At 44.8% G+C, this 13353-nt stretch overlaps 1 long non-coding RNA gene across 4 annotated transcripts in view; it reads right to left on the bottom strand.

Moving 5' to 3' along the window:
- LOC106499388 (uncharacterized) overlaps positions 1-13353 on the bottom strand; it is a 73681-nt gene that overhangs the window by 18094 nt on the left and 42234 nt on the right. The window contains exon 1 of one of the 4 annotated variants that reach the window (XR_001295167.2): positions 6141-6241. The exons of the other annotated variants lie outside the window; for them this stretch is intronic. This is a non-coding gene — a long non-coding RNA (uncharacterized lncRNA). Of the gene's footprint in view, positions 1-6140; positions 6242-13353 lie in introns of those variants that run through there. 4 annotated transcript variants of the gene reach the window in all.

Below are 13353 nucleotides of genomic sequence, written 5' to 3'. Positions count from 1 at the left end.
TGCTGGGGGGGAATCTCTGCCAGAAACAGAAACTATAGCAACTGCTGTAATAAAATAACATTTCAGTGTAAAGCTATTTTTACAGCACATTGCCACATTCGTGGCATGACAGTTTACAGCGTTTTTCAGATGTCTGCTGCTAGAAGATTTAGATAGATTAGTTTCTTAGTAGTTAAAGAGGGAAGAATCATATTAGGTTGTCAAAGACACCCCTTTCCCTTCAATAGCAAAAATTATATCCTAAGAGATGATTCATCAGGTGCTGATTTCACACCACACTTGATCTCGACTGACTAAAAGGCCAAGATTGCCTAAGGGCCCAAACCTGGTCGCACTGAAGTCAATAAGACTTTTGCAATTCATTTCAGTAAGACAGCTGTAAACCAACCCATGATCAGACTCGCCTGAAGCCTAGAAACCCATATCCATGCTACTCACACAAGAAGCCGCAAAGGGTTATGATCTGTGATAGATTAAGGTATATCTCAGCGCAGCTGAAGCCAATGCAAATGTTGCCACTAATTTCAGTGGGGCCAAAATTCCGACTACAGTTGCCTGCCTTAATGTCTGCGCAGCACCATTTCTTCCTGCCCTTCCAGTCCAATGTTGCTTTGTCTCTTACACACTTCTTTGGTCTCTTTTTCAGTAGGAAAACTTTTTTCAATATTAATGAAGGTGGAAAAGATGGAGAGGAATTCAAGTTTGACTGGTATCTAAGAATAAGATCCTGCCAGTGGATATGCAGCAAGGGGACAGATAAACTGGTCCAGCAAACTTCAGAGCTGACAACACAGATTGGGGGGGGGGGGGAAGCCAATTCTATTTCAAAGAGATGCTGATATCAGATCAAATGCTGAGCAAACATTACACTACTGTTTAGAGAATTTTTCTTTCCCACTAACTTAATGCAAGTGCCACTAACTTGGCATCTCCATGAATATAAAAGACCGATAGCTCTAAATTGAAATAAGCATGTTTGTGGCCAGTAATGTCAAGGCACATCAAATCTGACCAGAAATCTCCCCAGTACGCCAAGTCTTCTGTCTTGTATTTCATCCATGGCTTTAACGATGGGAGTCTTATCTGGGTTACCCCTTTCTTGGGCCCACTGTATCTCGGCCAATGTATCTTTTTGCTTATCCACATCCTCTTCCCACAATTAGCTTTTGTTTTAGTCTTTTTGTCGAAAAGTTTGGACTCCAGCAGTGTTTTACTGATGCACTCCAGGTCTCCCCAGGACTCTCTCTTCTTCTACCACCGAGAAGTTCCCCACACGCCTTACCCCTCAAAACCCATAAGTGACATTTAAATTCCAAAAGAGGGCTTAATCAGGATTTAAATTTTGCACAGACTTTGCAACGGTCTTTCTTCAAAACCTTTCTGAAACTGTGAACCACAGCGAATCTGGAGTTACTTCCGTTTTAACTTCTATTAGCACAAAAAGTGTGTAAAGCTAAACGAAATCAGAAGTCACCTCCCAAAGGAGTCAGACTTGGTGCAGACTTCTCATCCCCCCAGAAATCTTACAAACTCCCAAGGCTTCGAGCAAGGGACACATCACACTCCGTACACACCATTTAAAACAAAAAGAGTCCAGGACCGCCTTCATTTGGAGGGGCTCCTATCTCTAAATAACCACACCTTGGGCAGCCTGACGTGAACAAACCTTGTGGGTGCCCATCCCATTATTTGGAAAATACATATCCTGCTCACCCTCCTAAATAAATCCGTGTCTCATTAGGCTGTGAGAATGGCCAGGGAGAGCTTTTCTTTTGCTAAGTGTTTACTGACATCTTTTAAGCATGACTCAGTTACATTGCTTACACAAAGAGTGCAACTCTCTCTGTGGATACTTGGATGGGGAATGACCCACGGATACAAAGCACATATTAGTGATACAGACTGTTCAGGAATGGGTGTTCTTCACAGCTCTGCGAGCCAGACCATCCTGGCCCTTGTTTACCAGCACATGGTGCATGAGAAATCAGAGTGGGAACCATTATACACCCACTCGGGCCAGGCAGGGAAAACAACACCAGGTGCAAAGCAATGGAGAAATAGGCTGGCGAGCAGTTGGCCCCATTCCCTTAGGGCAACAGTTGCTAATCTGATACCCGGAATTACAATGAACAGCAAAGGGCACTGCCCAGTGTGCACAAAAACTAAAAATCTCCAGATCTGCCCCTCCTGCCCTGCAGGAGTTGGTAGTTCTGAGGCAAGCTGAGTACCTGAAGGTGCCGTTGGCTGATGTTCCCAACAGAAACTACTACTGCTCGTGGGCAGCCACCATCTGCTCTTCCTTCCCTCCCAGCCTCAGCTTTGCCACTGCCCTGCCCCAGCCCAGACCCTCCCATTCCTCATGGGAAGATCAGACCAAGATGTCCAGAAGTGGCCTGAGATTACGGCCAGCGCATCAAGTCTAATCTACACAGTTACTGAGCACTGGCAGATCTCGTGACAGCACCCTTGGCACACTGCAGGACTAGGATAGGAACTAAAAAACTGAGAATTAGAGATAGCTTTCCAAAATTTTAACCTTAACCTCAGCACTGGTTTCCCACTATGTAAAATGAGGATAATAAAAGCTGCCTGACGCCCAGGGGATATTTTGAGGCTTGATCAAGGCAATCCCTAGCGAGCGCTTTGAAGATGAAAAGTTTTATTATGTGTTAAACTGAAACATGATGTATCCATTGATCAGAAAGCTTTTTACAGAGACAGATTCAATACATTTGAAAACTGTATTTGTACATTACAAAATGACCTGCCCATGCATAAAGCTGCAAAGCAAATGTCTTGGGGCACATCTGCAGCTTGTGTAAAACAGCTCTGCTGTAACTGCCTGTGACAAAACCATCCTAAATTACACCAGCCAAAAGTCCAGCTGTTTCACAAAAATGCCCGTTCCTCTAAAATATTTAATAAGGCCAATCACCCAAGTGTTAAGCTGCCTTGCAAGGGAGGAATCATTATTATCATTATTTAACAGATCTGAAAGAGAGACAAGGAAAGAAGAAGTGAATTACCCAACCTCACACTAAATACTGGTGTGGAAACCGCAGTCTTTTACTGAGGTTTCCAGGGACCTCACCTACTACCCTTCCCTCAAGCCCTTCTTATTGACTCTAACACCCAAGGCAACCTCATGGGTCAACTCTTAGTCGGGCGAGAACAGAATACAACCCACTATTTACCCAAGGTATACAGCTCAGCACCAGGACTGTTGAAGGGGGAAATATATTAACCATATTCAAAAGATTTCAAATAACATCTTCAATATTGACACACAAATAATAATAAAAAAGGAGAGAAAAGGCATGCTAACATGGAACTACGGATGTGGAGCAAAGATGTCACCATGCTGGAGAAATGATATGTCTCATCTTCCCTCAGTCATCTGCTGTGTTTTTCAGTACATAAGGGTTTTTTTGCCCCTCGTTATCTTTGTCTGAACTGTCTGTGCAAATCTTCCCCATTTCACACAGCCAGGAAGCCTGGCCTGGCTTGCAGGGAATAGCTGATGGGAACACCACGACTGCAGCTAAGAGCAACGGAGTCCAAGTGATCCCTGGGCGAAACCCTGGGCTGCATTCAGGAAAGCCCTGGCAGGACATGGCCTGGGCTGAGCGGGACTCCACAGTGCTCCCACAATCCTGCTAAAGCCTCACCCAGCCAAGAGCATGCGGAGGGAGGTAGGAGGAGAAGGAGATTTGCACTGGTGCAAGTCCAGCCCATCTTTCTCCGTCTGTGACTCCTTGCCCTTTGTTTTTCTTATGCCACGAATTGCTTCACAAATACCCAAGAGGCCAAAGCAGTAAAGGCAGTGCTGGGATCAGCGTATCCCACACCTGGGAGCAGCAGGAGAGGGAGATCTTGCCAAGAATTATTTTAACCTTCGGTATTTCTGGCAGCAGAGTATCAGTCAAATTACTCCTACTGGTTTTTGGGTTGCGTCGCTCTGACACAAGCTGGTCCAGACCAAAAAGATCTGTGTGCTCAGAGAGCGCAGGGTTTGTTTTCCATGTTAATGGGCTTTGGGTAGCAGAGGGAAAAGATGCCTGAAATAACAGTCCTTAATCAATTCAACAGCCTTGAGAAGGAAAATCGTCCTAGATATAGCTTATAACATTCTGCACATATGCAGTGCACTGTGTTCGCCTCCAAAGGACTGGTCAGGCCAGCAGTGGGGAATTTTCCTGCTGCATCCCGAGCTCTCAGACAGAAGGAGCTCATCCTTCACCCAACGCAGAAGAGGCAGGACGGTCTCGAGGCTGTGAGCTGTCTGAAGGGCTGAGATAGGGCTGCACGGTGGCTGAGTAAGGATGTTCTGATGGCTCTGGAAGGAGCAGGGCTAGAACGTGGTCCCCTCCAAATTCTTCTGGGAAAGAATTTTAGCATTGCCCAATTCCCCAAACAGAAATTGCCATTTTCAGTGCAAGCTACTTGCATACAAAAATCTCTCCAGAAAGGTAGGAATCTAAATGAAACGTTTCAATGGATGTCAACCACACTGTTTCTAGTTCACCAAAAGAAAAAAAAAAGTGAGTTTTCAGAGTAATTTGGAAACATTTTATAAAACCTTAAATATTCCCCCAGGACAGGAAAACTTATGAAAACATGAAGAAGCTCCAAATGAAAATGTTTGAAATCAGTTCCAGTCCCTGGGTCTCACAATTAGCATCCCTGGTCTGGAAGACACCCTCCTTAACCAAGGAGCCTGGTCTAAGCCAAACCAGCAGAATCAGCATCCTGTTTTGCATCCCTACCCCTCTGACAAAATCGCTTCTGCAACATGGTGCCCTTCTTCAATTCCCCAAAAACCCTCTGAATGCTCCAGTGCAGAGCACCACGGTCACCTCATTTTTTTGTAGACATTTCCCTACAACACCAGAGTCGGACCAGTCACCAGATGCTCTCTCTATACTTCATGGAGCAAGAAGAGCAGCTCCAGAGGTGACCCAGGTGTCCATGCCAGTGTTGATGGCCTTTGGAGGTGCCTCCAGTGACATTCTGAGCTCCTTTTAATGGGGAGATGCCAGTTGTGCAATGGCAGAACTCGAGTTGTCATATGAAAATTTCCAAATCATTCCTCATTTTCCCTCCCTGCTCCTCTCCCCCGTTACCAGAACTGTTAAGGTGAAGAGCAAGCAAGCATTACAAAATCATCCATTCTGACAACAGCTATTACTAAACATGCTGGGCTTTTGTCTTGATACAACTTTTTTTGTGACTAATTCAGCTCAGGTTTTCTGAAGGTTTGTTCAGGAAGCTGGAGAAGGTGGGGGTGTTTTTCCAGGCTATTACACATATGGCCTGTTTGATGTGGGGGGGGTCATCTCTAGCAGAAATTGCTGCCCTTTTGGATGATCCTGGGAGCTCTTCCCCTACCTGGGTTAAGGGAATCTGGCTGGGCTGTTATGGGAGCAAGGGGCAGATGCTAATGCAGTGAAATTACTATTAAAAAAAAAAATCATGTGAAAAGCAACAAAAGTAGGGGGGGTTATTCCATTATTTGACTCCAGCTGCTGACCTTGGCTCTGGGAAAATAATTATTCTTGACTTCGAAGTGGGGAGATTTTCTGCGCCAAAGGCAAACGTCTATAGATTTATACTATTTGGAAAAATCAAAACGGCTGCGAGCCAAGCCATCCAGCTTATAAAACACAACCAACCCTCCAGGGATAATTTAAAGCTGACCCTGCAGCACTGAAATTCCAGCCATACATGATATGAAATGTAACTTGCGCCACTTTCTTATCTGTTGGATGCTCCCGTCAGCATGGACATAAGGGACAAAGAGCAACCAGGAGGAGACTGGAAAAAAAGGCTCCGGAATATGTTTGTGCTAATGAAGGCGAAAAGGCCTGGCAGGCCAGGAGGCAAACTTTGTTATCCGCACAGCCAAGAGTTGCGAAGGCAGCCACAGGCCATGCTTTTTCCATTGCATTCCGCCAAAATAACCCTCAGCGTCCTTCAGGGACGAAACACAGCCCACTCTTCCCTGCTCTGGCAATTCAGGGTTAGATCCTGCTTCTGCCTAAAGAAAGCTGTGAGCTGCAGTAATTCATTTCTAGGTAATCAGGACTAATCCACCATTGACTGATTTAGTCCCTCGTCCTCTGGCTTTTAGACGTAGCTACCTGGCCGAGCCTCTTCTGACCTGTGAGACTGCCTGTGGCCCGAGGATCCTCCAGACCAGGCACTGTGTCCCAGCGCAGTGCTGCTGTTGCCACTGTCAAGGAGCTTGTTTGGCAGGAGAGAAAAAGCCCTTTGCTGGGGAAGGAGCTCTCTTAAAAATGGCTGGAGCTACAAGGCTGGAGAAGATTTCCATCACGAGCCAGAGAGCGTAGGAAGCGTATCCTGCCATGGGATGGACAGGGCCTTCCTGTGATTATGCATTTGGCTGCTATAATTGCTGTAACCTCTGCCTTACAACTCATTGCAACAGTTCTCTACTCTGATTCACCAGGACACAGTGGCTTCTCTGGAAAACCGTGGGGACAAGGTTCCTCCAGAGCAAACTGACGCAACAGTCTGACAACAGACTTTGGGAAAATATATCTTGAGGCTTCAATAAAAGAGAGTGATAATTCCTGCAGCATCATACTCTAAATTAAAGGGCACGGCAGCGAGACAGTGAGGCTGAGACACCTCAGCGTTCAGCCGATGCCCAGCTGCCAGAATAACTGCTGGACCCCCTGCGAGGATCCAGCTCAAGCCCCCCATTGCAGTGACCAGTGTCTGAATCCCCCTCTCCAGAGTCACACAGCCCATTCCTCTACCTGTCTGCAGAATATGACCCATCACATTTAAGACTGGAATTTTAGCACTTTTTAATGAGCGAAGAGAAACTTCACACTACCGAGTCCACAAACACACAACTCTCTCCACCCATCAACTGGTGTTTGCACCTGTGTATGCACACACCCATGCAGGGGTGTGCATCCACACCTCAGTGATGACAAATAAATTACATAAGGGATAGGTTTTAATTTCAAATTTCCAACTGGTTTGGGTCTCAAGCCTCCAATAAAGCAGCGAGCAGCGTGCTGTAGCACTTCACAGCTGTAGACGCTGGAGAGGAGTCCCAAGCATCATCTTGCAGCACTTTTAAGTTACGGTTGGTATATCAGCCCGTTTGCTGTGTGCAAAGCCTAAGCGGCTGAGCTCACATCTTTGCTAATCCCCCTCTTTTACCCAGAAGTCCTTAGCGGCTGTAAGAGCACGCTTAGGTTTTGCTGCTCACTCACAGTGGGAAATTCTGAGAGACGGAGCTTGTGACTGAAAGATTTTGCCAAGTAAAATATTGGCCTGCAATGCTGTCCTAACAATACAAAGTAGTCGACACCATAAAATAAACAATTGCAGAGAGCATAGCAAAAGGGTATTTGGAACCGCTAAGGATGTCTGCAGAGGTATTACTAAGCCACGCTGGAGTTAGTAAAAGCAGTTTTTATGACAAAAGCAAGTGTGAATAGTCAGTCTTTCCAACATCCCAGTCCCAACACAGAAAGAGCATCTCTGTTTGAAACAGGCCACATCATTGCTGGATTCTTTACTCAAGTTTCGTAACTTATACAGTGCTCAGAAATAACAGAAAGAGTGAAAATACAATCAAGGCAGAGCACCCAAAAAAAGCAAGTGTACGTTTGTTCACAACCCCCACACTTGGGCATACTGCTGCACATAGAAATGGCAAAAAGGAGAATTAGGGGTTGCCATATTCTCTTAATATATCACAAGAAAATCATCCTAACCCCAAGCAAAAAATTTCATTGCAAAAATCAGCTGGACTTGACCAGTGACAACAGTTTAGCTACCTATGCACATCATGTTGAGAACATCAGCAAATAAAAAGCAAAGAAAAAGAATTTATATATGTCATCTTTATTTGACAACATAACCAGAAGGGCTCATACCAGATAGGATTTCCAGCATCTGATATAACTTCTTCTCCCTTTGCTGCCACTCTAGGGAGTGCTAAAATTTTCATAGAAACCAGTTAGCCACCATTGAGCACATCCGAAAGTCTCCCTTACTGGGCAAAAGGAAATGCACAGCCTCAGAGCACACCTACAGTAACTGGGTGCTGGCCATAATCATGATTTCCATGCAACAAGTTATTTGCATTTTATTTTCAGAGATGCATAGTCAGATTTAAGGTCCCTCAGATTGGGATACTGGTAGTGTCCCAACCCTGTCAGATGCTTCAGAGCCAAGCAAGGACTTCACAGCAGTGGGGTGGTGGCATAACCTACTCATTTCTTGAGCTGACCTTGTCAGTAGAGGTGGACTAAATCCTCCACTGAAACACCTCTTTTCCAAAATTCTTTGCTGTAGACTAGAACAGCTTGAGTGATATTCACCTGCCTTAAGTAGAGTGTCTAAAAGTTACATGACAAAATCTGAACCGGTCACCCTAAGCTCCATTTGAAGCCCATGGCAAGAAGCAATCATCCCAGAGGACAGGTCATCCAGCCTACCTTAGGATGAGGTGCCTACGGAGGGAGGTTTCTCTGTTCTTGCCACTGATTATAAAGAGATGCTAGGGTGAACAGCTTAGTGTTGGATGTCTTTTAGCCAGCTACAGTTAGGTGAGGTGATTCCCATCTTTGATATCGTATGAAAACCAGGCCCTTTTTGGATCCTATATTCATACAGCCTTTATTTGCATGTAACCCAAAATCCCCTACAGGAACGTGCAGCAGTCCGGCAGCCAGCACTATGTTTGAACACAAAACCTCAGAGAGATACCTGGGGCAACTGGCAGATGGTGGTAACCTCCCAAATCCTCACTTTGCCTCCTGAGAGGGCTGCCTAGCACACAGCTCCATGGTCCCATGCTTTCCATGGTCAGAGCTTCTTCAATGCTCCGTTCACCAGAGCATAGGCTTGACTTGGTTTTTTAAAGGCCTTTCATTGCCAAGTAAGGGCAATTTCTCTGCCCTTTCTCACCATTTCCTATGGCAATGTAATACTAATTTAAAATGTCATGCCCTGTGGCTTCTCCATAAAAAACATAAAATAAACAAACAAACAGACCGGATGAATTTTTCTGTAAGCAGCAGAACCAACACAGGGTAGTTTCCTGGGGATTTCTGCATTGCAGTTGGATTCTCTGGTGCACAATAAAGGATGTGCTGCGATTGAAACCTCTTCTGTGGTTGGAAAATTTATATCATTCACCTATGTGGATTCTCTGATGTCTACTAAGGATTGAGCTTGGATGTCAGTCTTCTCTTCAGTGCAGCTATTAATAAAAATCCCGTTCTCTTTTGAGCTGCTTATTTCCAGACAATTTTAGAGATTTAAAATCTTTTTCAGACCACTATCAAGATGTCATATTTTGCTGAAATTGGCCCACGGGTCCAAAAATTAATGTGCAGGAGTGAATATGGAAGAATAAACAAACACATGCACATGCACATACACACCCATACAAGCACACCATCCCTTTCTCCTTAGGGACCTAGGATTAAAATAAAATAAAAATACTATTTAGGGCTTCAAATTTTGCCATGACCCAACTGCATCATTTCCTATTTTTAGCTAAGTTTTGTAAAGAAACAAGGCTTCTGTGATCACGCTGCCTGGCGGGCTCCACACCCCAAATAAGTTTTCATGCAGTTGGCCAGTACCAGTTGTGTGCGAGACATGGTAGAAGCCTCAAAGACAGAGTCCCCCACAAGTTTTGTGAAATCAGCACCTGGGTAAAGGGAAGGGAGTTCCTGGATTCAGTGACTGTACAGCGGGGAAAGGCTGAAAAAACTTAAATAACAGATCATCTTGTCCAGCCAGCACACACATACACGCTGGCCAGTAACTACATGCACACCAGCCAAACAGCCAGGTCGTGTAGCCATGGATTAGTCGTGTGCAGCCCTGGACTGGCCACAAGCTTCCTCCCTCTTCCTTGGTGAGGAGACAAGTGATATTACTGCAGGAGGGGAAATATAGAGGACAGAGGATCCAAATCTGCAAGAAACCAGATTTCGTTATTCTACAACTCAGGATACTATTTTTTTTTTTTTTCCCCTGGAGAAGACATAACATGCTGAACCCACTTCTGCAAATATGTTTCCAAAGGTCCTTTTACTAAATCTTTGAGACTTTATAGCTAGAATTTAAGAGGGCAGAATCCACAACAGGTGTCAGATTTCCAAAGGACACAGAACCCAAAATCTGTGTTTTAGTATCCTAAAACTAAGGCCTCTACAAAACAAGTTCTTGCAAGAGCTTTGCCCTGAACTTTTTTTGCAAATGGGATTGCATGTTTTCCAGCAAGCCCATTTAGAAAACAAGCACACTGATTTTCTTCCTTCCCTTGGGGAGGGGCATACTTGCTTATTAAAGAAGTATTTCATGTGATGCAAATTTCTGTGTGCTTCTCTCTAGAGGTGGTGAACTCACAACTGCAAAACCTGGCCTGTTTTCTGTAGAAATGGCTCATCTTCTTGCTTTCCCCACCAAAATGCATTTTGGCAGCCCTTGAATTTCTCCTTCATTTTTGAAAAGCAGCCCAGTTTGTTTCATATATTGGTAATACAAAGGTTCACTTCCCTTGCCTCGTTGGTCTGTCTGATGGCGTTTTTTGTAGAGAAATAGGTTGAGTTTTCAAACAATAGAAACTTCTATAAATCACTCATCCTGTCATTGACTTCAGCCCTTTTCCAGAGACAACATCAAACTGTACCTCCATTTCAGGCTTTGTATGGGAAGAAGGTCCCATTTAGCAGAGTAATGTACAGGACTGTCAGGCGCCGTACACACATATTAAAGAAAAGCATATTTTTGAACACTTTTAGCTCAATCACAGTTTTCAGAAGACACCCCAGTTGTCAGCTCCTGGAGCGATATAAGAAAACAAGACAAAGCTTTGAACAACTGCCATCTCTTTCTGTTGATCTACAGCCCTGCTGAGCCAGGCCAAGAACCCAGACATGCTCAATCTCATCATACACAGAGACGAGCCAGCAGTCAGACCATCAGCACAGAGCAGCACCCTCGCTATCAGGGCACTCCAACTATTGAAAAGTATTTGCATTATTGGTAAAACAGTGAAAACCCTCAAAAGGCCAATGGCAACATAGGCAACACGTGGAAGGTGACCTTCCCAGCCTCTCTCCTGGTCCTTTCCAAGCAGATATGAAGCTAGGACCTGCATGTCTAAATCTGCCCTGCCTGCTTGACTGCAGAGACTAAAGACAAAACCTCCTTCCCCAGCACTGTCAAGGCTGTTCTTACCATGCACATGAAAAATTAAAGTCAAGAGTCAACTTTAAAGTCCCAGTGACAGTGTGTGAGTGGCAGGTGTGGTGCTGTTTACTTTCACTGCCTCTGAAATAATTGCTGTTTGTGCTTTTCAAGATGCTTGAAGTAAGCAAGAGTGTGACACATGAATCACTGTGCATAAGAGAAATAACCGAGGCTTAAGAGGGCCACGGTGAAAACAATTACAATCTCTCCCTTTCTGAGCTGAGCAGATGTTTAAAATTATGTCAGCGACCTCCAAACCATAAACATTTCTCAGGAAAATGTAGATGAAGTTTGCAAAAAAAGGAGATGTGTCCAATGTAAAGCCAAGTTCCTCGCTAAGTGAGCCCCCTTTGAGCAGTGGGAATGTCAAACATGCTTGACCTCCAAATCAGCAAATAAGCACATTATAAACAATGTTATTAATGGTTCTGCTTTCACTACAACGAGGAGTCTCCCTGTTTGTTTAACATACAGCGAGCTGGTTAGAGTGTACATAGTTTCATGGCCAAACCATATTAAAGCAGTATGGGGAATTTGCCAATATTGTTTCTAGCTCCACTGCTGAGAGTCTGCAAGCGAGAGGTGGCTGGTTCCCCCCGCTCCCGAGAAGAGAGAAGAGGCATTGCTAATCCCAGAGCCGTCCGAGTCGGTATTATCAGTGAATGTTTAGATAATGATACTGTGCCTTGAAGCCAGTGCATGGAGTCGCCACCCAACAGTTAAGATGGATGCGAGAGGTCATTAGCTCCTTAATGAACCCAGACAGCAGTCTCCAAGTGCAACGCGAGTGCATGTCTCCATCCCCTTGCAAGTCCACTTAGGACTCAATCTGTCTGGGAAAAGCAGCTTTCCTGGCTTTTGTCTTGGGGAAGAGGGCAAGACACAACTGAAATGAAGACACGCTGCATCCCAATGCAAAACCAGAAAAAGCAGCAGCTAACACTGACAGCCTGAGCAAGCCTGGTGCAAGATACAGAGGAAATACAAGAAGTGGACTTTGCTGGTAGAGACTATTCTTAGTAGCCTCAGTCCAAACAGTTGCCAGGTCTGAAGAAAAAACGGACAATCTACAGTATTTCAAGGCTTTCACAAGAGTCAGTAGCACATGGGACCCCAAGCCATACTATAGGAGAGACAAAAGCTCACAGACTATGTTGAGGGGCTCTGTCTCGCCTTGCCCAGAGCCTTCCACTTAACATGGACTGTGCAGAAGATGGTCTACCTCTACTTGGTTTTCTTCCTCATGCATTCCCACACACAAAAATATATGCTGTACTGAGTGTATCCATACAATCTTTCTAACAGAAATATCTCAGCTATCTGATAATCTTTCTGCAAACAAAGCCTAGCCTCGGCAGTCAATTTGCATCCTAACAATATCTCAAAGCACTTTGGAATTTGCCTGTTACACACTGCTGTATTTCCACACCACTTTGGGTGCAGGTACCACTCCAGACAACAGTGTGGCATGACAGTGAGTGAGATGGGAGATTTCAGCCCAGGGTATTGAGACAAAGGAGGCAAAGTGACATAGAGAGTTGTCTAGATATCGGTTTCCAAGATCCTCCTTCAAAAGATCAGCCCCCCTTAAGCCGCTTGGAGGTCAATGGACAAGACTGTGAGAGAGCAGATCTGATAGCAGCAGAGTCATTACAGGTCTTGGGCTCCCAGCAAAATCCCTAACAAAAGTCACATTGGTTTTAGTCACGCAGGACCCAGCATTCCCGGAACTGAGAGCAGAACCGGCTCTGATGAAAGAGTGGAAGGGTTGAGCCAATTCTGCTGTGGTTCATGAGAGTCTAAATATTTCAAAGCTGGTCCTCAAACCGCTAAACCTTCCCCAGTGACCATGCTGCAATGACCGGAGAACTAGACATAAGGAGTAAGGAATGCAGAACCCATTGCAAATGCATTAGATCAAGGGTTAATGCAAACTGAGAAAATGCCTAATAGATGGAAATAGAGTTAGAAGCTGTTCAACAGCCTTCCTACCTGAGCAAATGAGTAACTGATGTCCCAAACAGAAATAAAGAGCAGAGAGCAACACAAGGAGCAAGTCAGAAGTTATTTTCCTAACGGGAAGGAGATGAAAGAATG

Source organism: Apteryx mantelli, chromosome 19, assembly GCF_036417845.1.
Source record: "Apteryx mantelli isolate bAptMan1 chromosome 19, bAptMan1.hap1, whole genome shotgun sequence".
Taxonomy (NCBI): domain Eukaryota; kingdom Metazoa; phylum Chordata; class Aves; order Apterygiformes; family Apterygidae; genus Apteryx; species Apteryx mantelli.
Note: the sequence above shows the minus strand (reverse complement) of the source record. Positions and strands in the feature narration are given on the sequence as shown.